Here is a 15,202-nt window from a genome sequence, read left to right as displayed (position 1 = left end):
AAATAATATGTAGGCCTCCTTCTATACATCTCACTATTTTTTTCTACCAGTACTTAAAACAAGCAAAATAGGACTCCTAAAAGGCCGTTAGAAAAGAAAGGACTTTATAATTCGTATCACTTAAAAGATTAAGTCTCAAGAAAGTCCGAGATCCCACTGATTTTCTTATTCCCCCACTGATAGTGCTGAAAATCTTCTTAAGACAAAGTAGATGCCACTACTGCTAGATATTGCCATGGCTTCTGGTCCTGGTCCTATGTTGGAGCATATCACATTTGTGAGTGAAAGCAGCTTTGGAATGTAATCGTACTTGAGGTGTGTTCAGCAATGTTTAGCTCATCCTCTTACCTCCTGCAGAGTTATTGGCAGTAGTGTACTGTATTTGTTTGTTTGTTGACCTGGTGAGTGATCTGCCCTGAAGACCTTTTTCAGTCATTTCCCATGTCTAATGCAAATACAGTATCATCAGAAGTAGAAAATTAGGAGATCAGCATATAAGCAATGGAGAAGTAAGCAACATTCTATCTTTACAGTTTGTAATATATGGGCTTTAAGAAGCGGGAATGATAAGAAGCAATAAACTTTCAATGAGCAAGACTTACAAAACTCGTAATACAAACAATAATAATGAAGATACAAGCAGTAAAACTGTAGCCCAAGAAATGGAATCAGGTTAGCAAACATTTATATTGTGTGGAATGACTACTAGAGTTGAGGTGAACTTACATACAGCTGGAAGTATTTGTGTTAATAGGTAAGAGGAAGTATATTCAGGAGTTCAGAATAAACGGCATGTTTGTGTCCCCAGCCTTCAGACATTACCTGATGTATTCCCGTAATGACTATTGTTTAAAAAAAAAAAAGTAAAACCATTTCTGATTAGAAAGGGGCATCAAATGACAGATGCAAGTCCTACATTTTAGCTCTTAATAGGAGACACAGTGTCATAGAGCACTGTCTTTGTTTCTGAGTTTTTGCTTCTCTCTATTTCCCTTCATTTTCACTCAAACTGTAACAGAGGCATCAGGACAGGTGCTAACAGCACCACTAGTATAGGCATTTAATTTAAATTAATTTTTGTGTGGGTCTGTATCACTTGGTTGAAAGCTAATAGTGAAAGACCACAACTTCGAAAACACCAGAACTCGAAGTTGCAATTGTGGGGGGCTTTGCCCTCCCAGCTAAATATATATACTAACTCCAAGATCGCACTACAGTGAGGAAAAGGCAAATACCCCTATCTACACTGTAGTGCAACCCCACAATAAGAACTTAGAGTTCCGGTGTTTTTGAAGTTGTAGTCGTTCGCTATTATTAGCTTTTGACCATGTGATATAGACCCTTCAAACATTATATTAAGAAGGAGCATTTGATATTAAAATCAGTATGCATCATTCAAAAAGAGACAGCATTATATTACCTCAAAGTAAAAAGTGGTATAACATTGAAAGGGAATAAACTGGTAAAGTGCATACTGTGCTGAAATGTGGTAACAGTACTATAAACATATTTGAGAAGAGGTATCCCACATATTTATGTGGAGTAGCATGTGAGTAGTTGAAGGATAGTTGGTTATAATTTGCAGAAGTTTACTTACGTGAGATGCCTTGTATTGTCATATTTCTACCTTTTAAATAAATATTGCTTGAATTGTAGTTAAAATTTTGTTGTTAGATTAGTATTTCTTTGGTATTTGGTGGGAGGGATTGCAAAAGTTTTGGTGCAAGTACAGAGAAGCTGTTGTCAGAGCTACTTGGTTTCATAGCAGGGATCTGGAGAGTTGAGACACAGCAAGATGGGCTTTTGAGATTATAAGTGGGGGTACGTACCATGTGTCTCGTTAATAATAGAGGATTTCCTGGTGGAATAGTTTGTAAAGAAGCGAGTCTTAAGAAGTTTGCCTTACCTAGAACAGGGAGTTACTTAGCTTTGGAGAGTGTGAAGCAGTGATGCTCATGGTAAGGAGAGTTGGTTATGAACTGGCATATTGTTGGAGATAGCTTCCTATGTTGTAATTTTTTGCTAGCAGCAGTTAAAAAATAATATTATGCTGTATCCCAACTGTGCAAGTAATATTACTTTTCATGTTTTTGTTCTGGCTGGAAGGGAGAAAGACTGAAAAAGCTTTTGTGCCCAGAAAAGGGGGTAGTTAATTTTAGGTCTGGGGTTAGCATGTCAAAGCATAAGGATTGTTTTAACGCAAAACCAAGACATCTGAAATGAGAGGTGGGTTCTGTACAATTGTTGAATTGATCTTTGATTTGGATAGAGTTGTGGCATTTAAGTAACCTTTTGCTTATTCCAAAGTTTATAGTTTTTTTTTTCTTTTTTAAGGGTCGAGTATGAGGTTTTTATTGGCAAGTCATTTGCCTAGCTCTAATAGGTCCCGCTGAAGTTAACTTTGGATATCTTTATGTTTTGGTCAAGATTTATCTATACAGAACCACATTAACGGCAGATAGAGTAGGCTGGAATTGTGGTAAATGCAAGGTAAGTTTGTTTACAAATATTGAGAAGAGAGGGCAAGTATTGGACTTTGAGGGAAACATGAGTGAGTAGTAGCTTTTTGTGATAGAGCAGAGTCCATTTTTAACTCTGAACAACCTGTTTATCAGAAAGTCTTTGAACCATTGCATGACTTGTGGACTAATTCCGGTATCATTTAGGTGAGACAAGAGGATGGGATGATTGACACTATTAAATGCTCCGATTCAGAAAATAAAAACTGCTCAAATTAAACTATCCAGGTTAAACAAGATGTCTCCTGTCTGTGTCCACAATGCAGTCGTGGCACTACTTTTGACTGTAATCAATGCTGTTTATTGGAGAGTAGGTGGTGTTACACACAGACACTAATGTTTGGCAGGATGATCTTTTATAGAGTTGTTTCTTCTCATCTCCATTTGAAACTGTCACATTTTTCAAGACTTTTGTTTAAGAAAAAACATCAAACAAAAAAAATACATTTTCAAAATACGTCCATTCCCTATTAACACAGAATAAAGACACAAAATTATATTGATCTTCAAAATATGAAGTATAACCCTCCAGACAGGAACAATTAATTGCCCCAGTTGACAGCCGCACCCACAGGCATTAGCTAACCTAAAGTTAAAGTTATCCATAATCAAATGCATGCTATAGCCTGTGTTCCCACGTAAACTGATTGCTGTATGATGTCCTTCAAGGATGCATCTGCAGTCATAACATATGGGTTGTCCTGCCTAAGGCAGCCCTTCGGACGGCCGGATTCCAAAGTCTGGGTCTGGCCTCGGCTGATGTCGCACTTCACCCGACGTCATAGCTCCTGGGGTATAAAGGCATCAGCCGACGCCATTTTCCTCCGTCTTTCTTGCCGCGCGGTGCCCGAAGCAGAAGCTGTTCGCAAGTGCTGGTCGGTCAGATCCAGAGATTTCAGCTACCGAAGACTTCTAAAAAAGCTAAGTACCCCGTTGGGGACTCTTTCTTGCCTCAGCCGATGTCAGACAAAGTAAATAATTGTTTAACTTGTGGGAAACAAATACCTCATAAGGATTTCCACTCTTACTGCCTTCCTTGCTTAGGCCCAGACCACGACGTATCAGCTTGTTTAGCCTGTGCTTCCTTCAACCGACGGACACTTAGACGTCGGTCGGAGTTTGCAGAAGAGTTTTTTGGTCCCGCTTTTGCATATAAAATGCCGTCGGAGACTCCGACTACACATTTAGCCAAAAAACGCAAGGAAAAGGACCGACACTTGCGGCCCGCAGTTTCGGCTGAAACCACGGTTAGGCCTACCGCGAGTGTCTCGGTTTCGGCTGAAACTGAGTCCTCGGTTCTTCCTTCTGCCGAAAGCATGCCTCCGACAACCGAGGCCACACAGGCCATAGCTGAGTCGGCTACAGAAATTCCTACTGAAGAAGCAGGCGCACAAGATTTGTCCGACACCATTCCGTTGGACATCTCTACTCCTGCATGTGGGGCAGCTAGACCCCCTGCTTCTATGTCTATTAAGGCCTTCTCCAGGGCTAAAGCAGCTAAACTTTCCAAGGCCTTACCAACAAAAGCTTCCTCTCACAGACCTTCCTCAAGTTCTCAGATTCTCAGCCTTGCTGAGGACCTTATATCTCTGATTAGGGGATCCCAACCTCACCCTGACAGGGCCTCACAACCTCCTCCTGAAAAAAGGCCTAGGACTGAACCCCCTGAACCTCTCTCCTCTGACTATTCCTCGGATGGATCAGATTTATCAGACCATCAGGAAGGATCATACTCACCTTATGAGGATTCGGATGCAGAAGACTCAATTCCTTCTGCCCCCCCCCCCCCCCCCCCCCAGAAGAATTTTCATTTGGGGAAACTCTACACTCAATGAGGGAACACTTCCAATGGCAGGGTCAGGATTTTTCTGATTCTAGGAAAAGGCTAAGGACTTTTTTACACTTGCCACAGCATAGGCCTTTAGCCATACCACCTGTACTTTCAGTTGTTGATGATGCATACAATGATGCCAGTTCTGCCCCTGATTCTCTTCCCCCGGCCCCTGCCAAACCTGACAGATATTACAGGGTCCCGGATTCTCACTTCCACTTATATAAGGCCCATGCTGCAGACCCAGAAACTATTTCTCAGGGCCCTAAAGTGTTGCAGCTGCCACTGCCAAAAAACCCCTACCCTCTGAAAGAGAATCAAGAGCATTAGAGAGATGGGGTAAAAAGGTTTATACATCTGCTACTCTTTCTGCCAGGGCTTTAAACTGTCAATTTCACATGATACAGTACCAGGAATTTTTGTTAGATCAGCTGAATAAAAAGCTTTCCTCTCCTGAACCTTTAGACGGTAAGTCCCTTCAGGATTTGGTACACAACGCTCAGCAGGTCAGTAATCATTTCTTAAAATGATGCACTGGAGGCTTCATTTAGATCAGCTATGACTGGAGCAGTGATTCGAAGGCATGCCTGGCTAAAAGAGCAATCCTTGCCAGACCATGTTAAGTCTAAACTCCTAGATGCCCCTATGGAGAAACAAAGTTTATTTGGCTCCCCTGCACAGGAGGTTCTAAAGAAAGTGGAAGAAAAAGCAAAATCTGTGCAAACAGTCAAGGATTTTCTGCAGGTCCAACCTCCGAGGTTCAGCAGAAATTGGCCTTCAAAGAATTGGTCCTTTCCAGACACCTCCAGAGCACAGAGAGGCAGAAATAGACGCCCAAGAGGCAGAGGTCAATCAAGGGGTGCCTACAGGGGTCGTCAGTGGAAACCTGCCAACCAGAGGAGTACCGCCACAGCTGCTACTACAACCACTTCCACAGGACAGACACAATGACTTGGCTCTGATTCCGCCTACCAGGGAACAACTGGAAGCACCCTTGGGCGGAAAGTTAGCTTTATTTTCAAAAAACTGGCATTGCATTACAGGAGACAAATGGACATTGCAAACAATAGACAAAGGCTACAGGTTTCACTTCCACACTTTACCAAAAAAGAGAGGAATGCCAAACCTTCCACCAAGCCAGAAGTCAGAGGCTCTAAAACAAATCATCAACTTACTAAGGATGAGAGCAATAGAAAGGGTACCATCTATGGAACAAGGCCAAGGATTTTACTCCAGACTATTCCTTGTACCAAGAAAAGAAACTCAATGGAGGCCTATTCTCGACTTGTCCGCACTGAACACATATCTCATTGTACCAAAATTCAAGATGCTGACCCTACAGCAACTTCTTCCCATGTTGGGCAAGGAGTCTTGGCTGGTGACTCTAGATCTCAAGGAGGCATACCTGCACGTCCCTATATGACCAGATTGCAGAAGACACCTCAGATTTCTTGCAGGATCAGAGCATTATCAATTCTCAGCATTGCCCTTTGGCTTATCTACTGCGCCCAGAGTATTCACGAAATGCCTGGCATCAGTAATTGCACATTGCAGGCTTCAGGGAATTCAGATCTACCCATACCTGGACGACTGCCTAATACAAGCGGACAACAAGACAAAAATAATAAAGGATTTGGCCTATGTCATACAACTGTTACAAGCCTTGGGATACACAGTCAACATACAGAAGTCAAGACTAGTGCCATCCCAGAGGATAACATTTTTGTGTGCAGAACTGGACACAATAACTCGGATGGCTTTTCTCACAGAAGAAAAACAAAACCAACTACATGGCATTGACAAGACAAACTCAGCTTACTGCAAGGAAAGTCCTGCAGGCCCTGGGTTACATGGCATCTTGCATAATCTTGATCCCACATGCCAGGCTGCATATGAGAAAATTACAATTGTACCTAAGGAATGTATGGTCTCAACACAGACACAGTCTAGAAACCATGATACCAATCATTCCATGCCTGAAAAAATAATTCCTGTGGTGGGCTCAGGCCTGCCAGACCAACAGAGGGTTGCCTTTCCACAAACCACAACCAAGGCAGACCATCACCACGGACGCCTCAGACCTAGGCTGGGGGGCGCACATGTAAGACAAGTGTATCCAAGGCCTATGGTCTCAAGACCAGCTGAATCTACACATAAATCTAAAGGAGATGCTGGCAGTGAAGCATGCAATCGAGGCATTCAAATCATTCCTCCAGCAAGGACACCTGCTGATAAGGACAGACAATACCACAGTCATGTGGTACATCAACAAACAGGGAGGCACACATTCCTACCCTCTATGCCGGATGGCAATGGACCTGTGGAACCTAGGCCTGAATCTCAACATTCAACTGCAGGCCAGATTCGTACCAGGAAAAGAGAATTCACTAGCAGACAGCTTAAGCAGAACTACCACGGATGCTCACGAATGGATGCTGCATCCAGACATCTTCAAAAACATAACAAAGAAATGGAGAATGCCAGAGATAGACCTGTTCGCCTCTCCACTCAACCACCAACTGAAGAAATTCTGCTCAAGAGAATACCACCCACAAGCCTGGAGGGTGGACTCCCTTTCTTTCAGCTGGAAGGCCCTGACAGTTTATGCCTTTCCACCTCTCCCATTGATGTACAAAGTTCTACTGAAGATCAGGGAGGAACAGCCAAAGGTGATTCTGATAGCTCCAGACTGGCCAAGGCAGCATTGGTACCCGCTACTGAGAAGCATGTCTTGGACGAACTCATGGCCTCTACCTCTTTGGCCTTTACTTCTAACGCAGAACAACTACAAGACCCTGCATCCAAACTTGAAAACGCTGCAGCTAACTGCCTGGAAAATTGCATAAAACAAAACCAATCTGTTTTATCTCAGAGGGTCAAGGACATTATTCTGGAGGCTCGCAGACCCTCCACAAGAAAAACATACTCAGCCAAATGGAAGAGATTCCTCATTTGGAGTGCATCAAAGGGAACAAATGTCACACTGGCAAACCTAGCACACATCCTAGAATACTTAGCAGAACTGTTCCACAATGGCCTGTCCTATTCTTCCATTAAGATTCATGCTTCAGCAATTTCAGCAGAGTACAACATGGATCCTATCTTCTCTCACCCTCTCCTCAGACAATTTTTAAGAGGGATCAAAAATGTAAAACCTCCAAGGAAACCACCTCTGCCTGCATGGGATCTCAATTTTGTGCTGGAAAAATTAACACTTCCCCCTTTTGAACCAGCAGCATCAGCAGACTTACAGTTCTTATCTTGGAAAACTGCTTTCCTTCTAGCAATCACTTCAGCAAGAAGGGTATCCGAGTTACAGGCATTAATGGCAGTGCAGCCTTTCCTTATCTTTCACCAGGATAGAGTGTCTCTGAGAACCAATCCTACTTTCATGCCAAAGGTGGTATCCAGGGTATCCTTGAACCAAGCTATTCATTTACCTACGTTCTTCCCTAACCCACAGAACAGGGGGGAAAAACTACTGCACACCTTGGATGTACACAGACAACTGCGCTACTATCTGGACAGAACTAAAACCAGCAGAAAAACTGACCAGCTTCTGGTAGCATATGCAACAGGAGTGCAAGGAAAAGCAATTTCCAAACAGACAATTTCAAAATGGATAGGAAATTGCATTCGATTCTGCTACTCTTTTCATGGAAAGACAACTCCTGAAAATATCAGGCCTCACTCCACAAGAGCCACAGCCACCACTACAGCTTTCCTACGAGGATTGGCTACCAAAGACATTTTAGAAGCTGCTACTTGCAGCTCCGTGCATACATTTGCCAAGCATTACAATCTTCCTTTATACTCCAGATCCCGAGCAGGTTTTGCAACTGCAGTTTTACAAGGGATCTTAACTACACCATCATTATCTTAGTGCCTCCTCCCCCAGTTTGGCTATGGTATTCTACCCATATGTTATGACTGCAGATGCATCCTTGAAGGACATAGTACAGTTTTGTACCTACCATAAATGTAGATGTCCGATAGGTATGCATCTGCAGTCAGGATTACCCACCCTCCTTCCCCTCTGTGGTATTCCTAGGGTACTTACCCCTCTCTTAGCTAGTTGGGGGAATCTATTATGGTGTATTTGTTTGTATGTATATATGTATATATATATTTTTTTTGCTTTCTACTGTTTGGAAATTTCTACTTTTATCCAAATTTAGCCTTCCTAGAGGGCACCTGGCATCTGGGGCAAGAAACACTGAGGAAAATGGCGTTGGCTGATGCCTTTATACCCCAGGAGCTATGACGTCGGGTGAAGTGCGACATCAGCCGAGGCCAGACCCAGACTTTGGAATCCGGCCGACCGAAGGGCTGCCTGAGGCAGGACAAACCCATATGTTATGACTGCAGATGCATACCTATCGGACATCTACATTTATGGTAGGTACAAAACTGTCTTTTCTTATTCCCCTCCAGATGAGAAAAACAATTTACATGCTTTCAGAAACCAGTAACTTTTAGCCCTAGAAAAAGTGCACTGGCTATCTTTGAATAAAACTAAATTGTACACTGTTCTGTTAAATGCATTAAAGTATCGAGACTCCTATCTCATATTTACTTGACACAATTTCATACATTTTTCACTGAACTGCTTGCCTTCCCTCAACAAAGAATGCTTAGAATTCTCATGATTAATTGCTTGCACCTACCAACAGCTATCTACATGTAAAAGTAGTCAGCAGTGAATCTTTAATTTCACTTGGAACAGAATGTACAGCTGCCTTAGCAGCAGACTTCTTGACTCCCACTGAACATTTGCTAATGGAAAAAAACAAGCAAGCTAATATATATTGACAGATGTAAGAGGCTTGGGATTTTTCTTGTCTTTCATCTGTTTTCCTTATTTTTCAAGCCTACCTCCTTGCAATAAATACTTGTTTATAGCTTAAGCCAAATGCATCAATCCAGACATCAGCCCTTGCAAAAATAAGACAAAATATTTTAATTCATATTTTAATTCTACATATAGTGTAATCAGTGCAATTTTGCAGCCCACCTCCACCCCACATCCGAAAGTCACAGCATATTAATAATAAATGAGCTTTTCTGCAGCCATTTTTTCTCTTGTTATATTGAGAAGCCTATATTTCTTACAACTAAAACATGTTATTGTTTACTTTCTATCTATAAGATATATAATAGTCATTGAAGAGACTTCCACTACATTTAAAATACCCCAGATTACACAAAACTGTTTTTTTATAAATAACATGCAATTTATATCATGTGATCTTTTATACTTTTTTCCTTTTAGTGTCCTCCTAAATGTTAATGACAGTGTGGGGGTAAATGCTTTATAGTCTACCCAAACTTAACCAGGTCAACAAAAGTCCAGTCTTTCTCAGCAACTTTTTCCTTGCAAATCCATATTTCACAGATGTGATTGATACTTTATGGGCTCCTGTTTATTTACTGATTTCAGTGTGTCTGGTCTTTTTGGGCCACGGTGGTGCCGCGGTTAGCGTTGTCCCCTCACAGCAAGAGGTTCTCCCGTTTATTCTCGGCTGGAGCGCCTTCCGTGTGGAGTCTGCATGTCCTTCCTATGGTCGAGTGACGTTTGAAGGTTTTGTGTCGGGCTGGCAACTCGGCACCATAAAAATCCACTGCCAATTATTAGCGGACCGGAATTCCGCTGTGGTGACGCCTAACTGGGAAAAGCCAAAAGACTTTTTAGTGTGTCTGGTCTTCTTCTTCTTTGTCTTCAAACTGTTGTCGTCCTCAGTTTAGTTTTTCTCTCTGGGAGGGCTGAAATTAAGTTGGAGGAAAGCATGTCTGCAAGGTGTTTGGTCATATTATGGTATATAGATTCCTGTTGTCATATATTGGATTATTTTTCCAGGTACACCAGGCCTCGTGTTTTAGTTGCATTAGGATTTTACAATTCTTTAGTGAGCCAATCTGGTTTGTTCTGTTTTGTTTGAAGAGTCTAGTTATAATGGGGATGGTATTTTGGATGGACAGAGCTATTGATTAAGGAGGTTAGTGATAGTGAAATAAGATTAAGGGAGAGAATGGGTGAGAAAGGAGCCTGGAGATATTGTTGGGTGATTTGCACCTGAAGCAATCTAGCTTGGTGTGTGTGTGTGTGTGCATGCACATGTGGTGTCATAGGTGCTCTCAGCTGTCCATGATTTTGCCACCTTTTTTCCTTTTTTTTTTTGCTCTGTGCCTCAAAAGATGTTTTAGGTTTCTAGAAAATCAGTGATTGTTACAGTTAGTCAATGCCATGTTTTACAGTTCCTTACTACTACTTTTTCAGAAAATACATGCTGACATGAAAGCCTCTTGCATTGTTAACTTACAGCCGAGTGATGCCTCCAGGCCCTTCTGCGGTTGCCTCCTACTGTGCCTCTAGGCATCAAATGTTGCCTGTTCATTTTTGCTTTAATAATTCCAAAACCATGCAACATGCAAGGTATCAGAATATTTTATCTTGAAGCACACATGATGGCAAACACAATTGTATTCATGTTTCATCTCTGTCAATGAGTATTTATTAGAACTGTATGGTGATAATGTCATATTTTAAAGACTCAAGCCACACCCACTGAGAGTTAAAGGTATGCAATCAAAAGAGTTGCACTGGAGGGAAAGAGTTAAATGAATTATGGTTATATTTAAAACATGTCTCTGATTTTGTGTCTTTGTCCATTTGTTATTGACTGTCCAGAATTTTTGAGCAAAGCAGATGAGAGGTATATTGGGATGGGGTTTAGAAGATCTTGGTTGTCCTTGATTTTGCCTCCTATTTTGGTCTGTTTTCTTTAAAAAATTATGATGCCATGGTAAATCAGTGAAGATAGCAATCATTAAGCAGTTACTTATGTATTTGTTCATTCATATGATTACAGTCAGACACCTGCAGTCTACAGTCATACAGTTGGGGTATAATTGATGGTCTCATCTGTGTGTTTGCTTGTATGGGTGGAGATTAAAATTACTGTGGCCAATTATTTTTTATTTTATTACATTCTGATATGTGAGGTGCATACAGTCAGTAAAATAGGCTTTAATTGCTGGGTAGAGGGACTGTCTGTTGAAAGGGATTTAGATTTGTTCAATTTAAGCAATATTATTCTCAGTTTGTAGAGATAGTGTGCATTTATTTTAAACCAGCTGGAATACTTTACTGGGTCTGTTTTTATCACCATCAGATATCTGAGGTGTTAAGTCAATAACGTAACAATAACTGAGGAGCATGTGGGTTGTCTGTGACGGGAAATAACTATGTACATGGGGTGGAGGTTTTGCAGTGTATCTAAAAGTGAAAAGTTAGCTATATTTTTTCGCTTTCCATTACCGATGGACAGCAGCATTGTACTCAATTGTTGTGTCTTTCGGCTTTTCCCGGTTAGGGGTCGCCACAGCGGAACTCCGGTCCGCTAATGATTGGTAGTTGATTTTTACGTGCCAAGTTACCAGCCCTGACGCGAAGGTGCACCCATTCACGCATGTCTCCACGCAGAAGATGCTCTAGCTGAGAATCGAACCGTACAGCGTCTTACTGTGAGGTGACAACGCTACCGCAGCACCACCACCGCGGGCATTGTACTCAATAAGTGGCTGATTGTGGCAATCTGGGCAGGATGTGTCTATTGCATTAAATAGTGTTGTTATCCAACACTCTTGATTCTGGCTTGAGTTTTGGGATGCATTCTGCATACAATCTTCATGTACTTTATTTATTTCATTTATTGGCATTTGTTGTCCAGGAAAGTTCAGTGGGCCAAACAAAGCCCATTTTCAGTGGAGGCCTGGGGAGAAAAGCTCCAAGGAGACATAAAGAACTTAAAAAAAGTTTCAAATACAGTTGCAAGCAATTTCAAACATATCAAGGAAATTACATAAAAGAAATATGAAAATAGTATGGAAAATAGTTAAAATGTTATACTTAACATAAACATTAGGCATATTCATTGTATGGGGAATAATAACATGGCATGTACAACGCAAAAAAAATAGGTCAGTGTTATACAGTTGTGACCAAGGAATGTAAGTAAATTCAGGTATTACACTGAATCAACAATAAACATTACAAAGAGAGAAAAACAAAGGAACATAGAAGTAAAAGGAAAGTGGGACAAGAGAGAGAAGAGGGGAAGAAGTGGTTAGGAAGTTAAGAGAATCGGAAGTATTTGAAAGTTTGTTAGGAGTTGTCATGGAGACAGTAGTTTGGCAAGAACAAAATAAGAGCAGATTTACGTTTGGTTAGCAGAATTTAAGTAATGGCAGAGGAAGCAAAAAGTTACATGTCCAATTATAGAGGAGGTGATTATACAGTGCAGTTTTGAAGTTGGAAGGACTTTGTTGTATATGAATAGAAGTGGGTAAGTTATTCCATATTCTAGCAATATTTCAAGAATATAAAAACTCGCCTGCAGGTAATTTCGATTTATGAACTTGAAGATGAAATTGGTGTTCAGATCACAAAGGCCTAGTGTGGTTGTAAATTGTAAATAGGGAGCTATAGGCAGGGCAGTCTTGAGGTTTATGAATAAATTTATGTGTAGTTGTGAGCTGAAGAAGTAATGGGTAGTGGGGGAATTCAAGCAAATTTAACAATCTTATTATAGCAAGTTTCTAATTTTGTTTTTAATGAGGACTGCAGGTTGGTTAGTAAATGTGCGCTGTAGGTTAGAGAGGGTAGCAGGTAAGATAGAGCTAACACTTGTTTAGTTGGTAGGGAGAGGAATCTATTGCGTCTGCAGAGTAATCCAAGTTTTTTGTGTGTCTTACTTGTATTATTTTGGATGTGCAGATTGAATCCAAGGTTTTTATTGATTTATTGCCCCTAACAATTTGGTATGGCTTACTGGCTCAATTTTGGTAGAGTTAAGAGATAATATTTTGAGGTCAGCTTTATTGATCGATGTGCTTCTCTTGGGAGTAAACACCACGAGTTGAGTTTTTTGGCTTGTAAAGAAAGGTGATTTTTGTGAAGCCAAGTCTCCACAGTGGAAAATGCTGCTGTGGTAGTTTGCTGTAAAATATTTATGTCCGGAGCAGAGAAGACGGTAGTGGAGTCATCTGCATACTGGACTAGGGAGCTATGTGGGATAGCTTGATGGAGATTGTTGATAAAAATGTTAAATAGAAGAGGACCTAAAATTGACCCTTGGGGTACACCTGTAGGGTTGTGAAGGTAGGGGAAAATAGAGTTCTGCATGCTCTCTGATGGAGAGAGAGCTTTTGAACCATTTAAGTGACTGAGGGGATAGTCCTATACTGGAAAGCTGTGAGAGGTGGATAGAGTGAGAGGTGGTGTTGAATGCTTTCGACAGGTCCAAGAAAAGGGCTGATGAAAAGTGTCCTGAGTCTTGGGCTTTATTGACCATGTCTAAGAAGGATTATTAGTTCAGTGGATGTGCTGCGTCTTGGACAAAAAACATGCTGTGTTGTGGAGAGGATTTTGTTGGTTAGAAGGTAGTGCAAGAGTTGTCATCATGCACATATTTCAAGGATTTTAGAGATGGAGGAAAGTATAGCAATGGGTTGGAAATTAGAGATATTGGTTGATGGGCCTCCTTTATGAAGTGGTAAGATGATTGCTTTTTTTCTAAAGGCAAGGGACGTATGATACTTGTATAGATCTGTTAATAAGAATACTAATGAGATAGGCTAATGAGTCGGCCGCAATTTTAAGGAATTTAGCAGGAATTCTGTTGGCTAAATTTGAACATAGCTTTAAATTTAAGAGGAGTTTGTTGATGTCTGAGGTAGGGATGGGTAAGAGATTGAATTCTGGCTAGGATTGATGTGTGCAGATTGGGGGGAGGTGTTGAAGCTTGGAGAGGGAAGATAGGAATAGACTTCCTGTCTCCCTTTTGCTTTTATCCATGTGGTTTCTTCTTCCAGACCCTCAGCTGTTTAAGGTACGTCTGTGGCAATTTGCATTTTTACTTTCATCCCTATCTAATACCATATGTTATACAGAAGGTAACATCTTTCCTGGAGTGGTAGGAAGGTACTATTCCTGGTTAAGATTCATATGCCCTTGCAAGAATTTACTTTCTCAGTTTATTGGGAAGCTGCTATTTTGTGGGTTTTGAACATTAAACTTTAGAGACAACTTTTTTCCTTGAAAGAAAAAATGAGACTGATTATTTATTTATTTTGCTTGATTTTTTTTGGTCAGGCCATCATTAGAATAAAAAGTAAGATGCACCACAGAGCATCTCGAAACGTCTGATTTCTGGGGGTCTAGCAGCTGTTAGACCTAATTCTTAATACAGATAGTCAATAAACACACTGCCTTACTGGCATATACACAGTAATGCCCTGCTACCCTCCCTTTTGCAGTCTGTTAAAGCTCAGAACTCCTCCCACTTGTCTGTGAGGGTGAAAAAACATTTACCTGGCAGCACTAAGGTCTCACTCATAAGACAGAACCCTTTCAGGTTTCTTGTGTCACAGTCACAGAAAGATCTCTTGGGATATTGCTTCTCTCAATCTAGGTGACAGCTGCAGAACTCAGATGAACACCTTTTGTTTTTTTCCCTCTTTCTCTGCCTTTTCTATCAGTGCTTTAATACTTCATTTGGAAGTTTTTGAAAGTTTTGGCAGAAAAACTATCTGGTATTGTATTTTTTTGGGGGGGTTATGATTATTTGAAATGAGTGAGTAGGATTACATAATTTTAAATGATTTTTTCTTGTTTAAGTTGTGTTTTTGACACCATTTTGTATATTAAACATTTCTGACAGTAATGCTTCATCAGTTTATGATTTTCTTGTCTAATACTGTTTTAGGCTATATCAATTCATTTTGACTTAAACTAGCCCTTTTTAATAAAATTAGAAGACTTTTGTGCATGTATTTTGTGCTTGAAAAGGCG

At 40.8% G+C, this 15,202-nt stretch overlaps 1 protein-coding gene across 2 annotated transcripts in view; it reads left to right on the top strand.

Moving 5' to 3' along the window:
• The window catches only part of LOC122809706 (ADP ribosylation factor like GTPase 2 binding protein), a 355,290-nt gene that overhangs the window by 213,136 nt on the left and 126,952 nt on the right, over nt 1-15,202 (top strand). The gene's annotated exons all lie outside the window — the stretch shown is intronic.

The sequence above is a fragment of the Protopterus annectens genome, chromosome 8.part0 (assembly GCF_019279795.1).
Source record: "Protopterus annectens isolate FY-2018-M chromosome 8.part0, PAN1.0, whole genome shotgun sequence".
Classification (NCBI taxonomy): domain Eukaryota; kingdom Metazoa; phylum Chordata; order Ceratodontiformes; family Protopteridae; genus Protopterus; species Protopterus annectens.
Note: the sequence above shows the minus strand (reverse complement) of the source record. Positions and strands in the feature narration are given on the sequence as shown.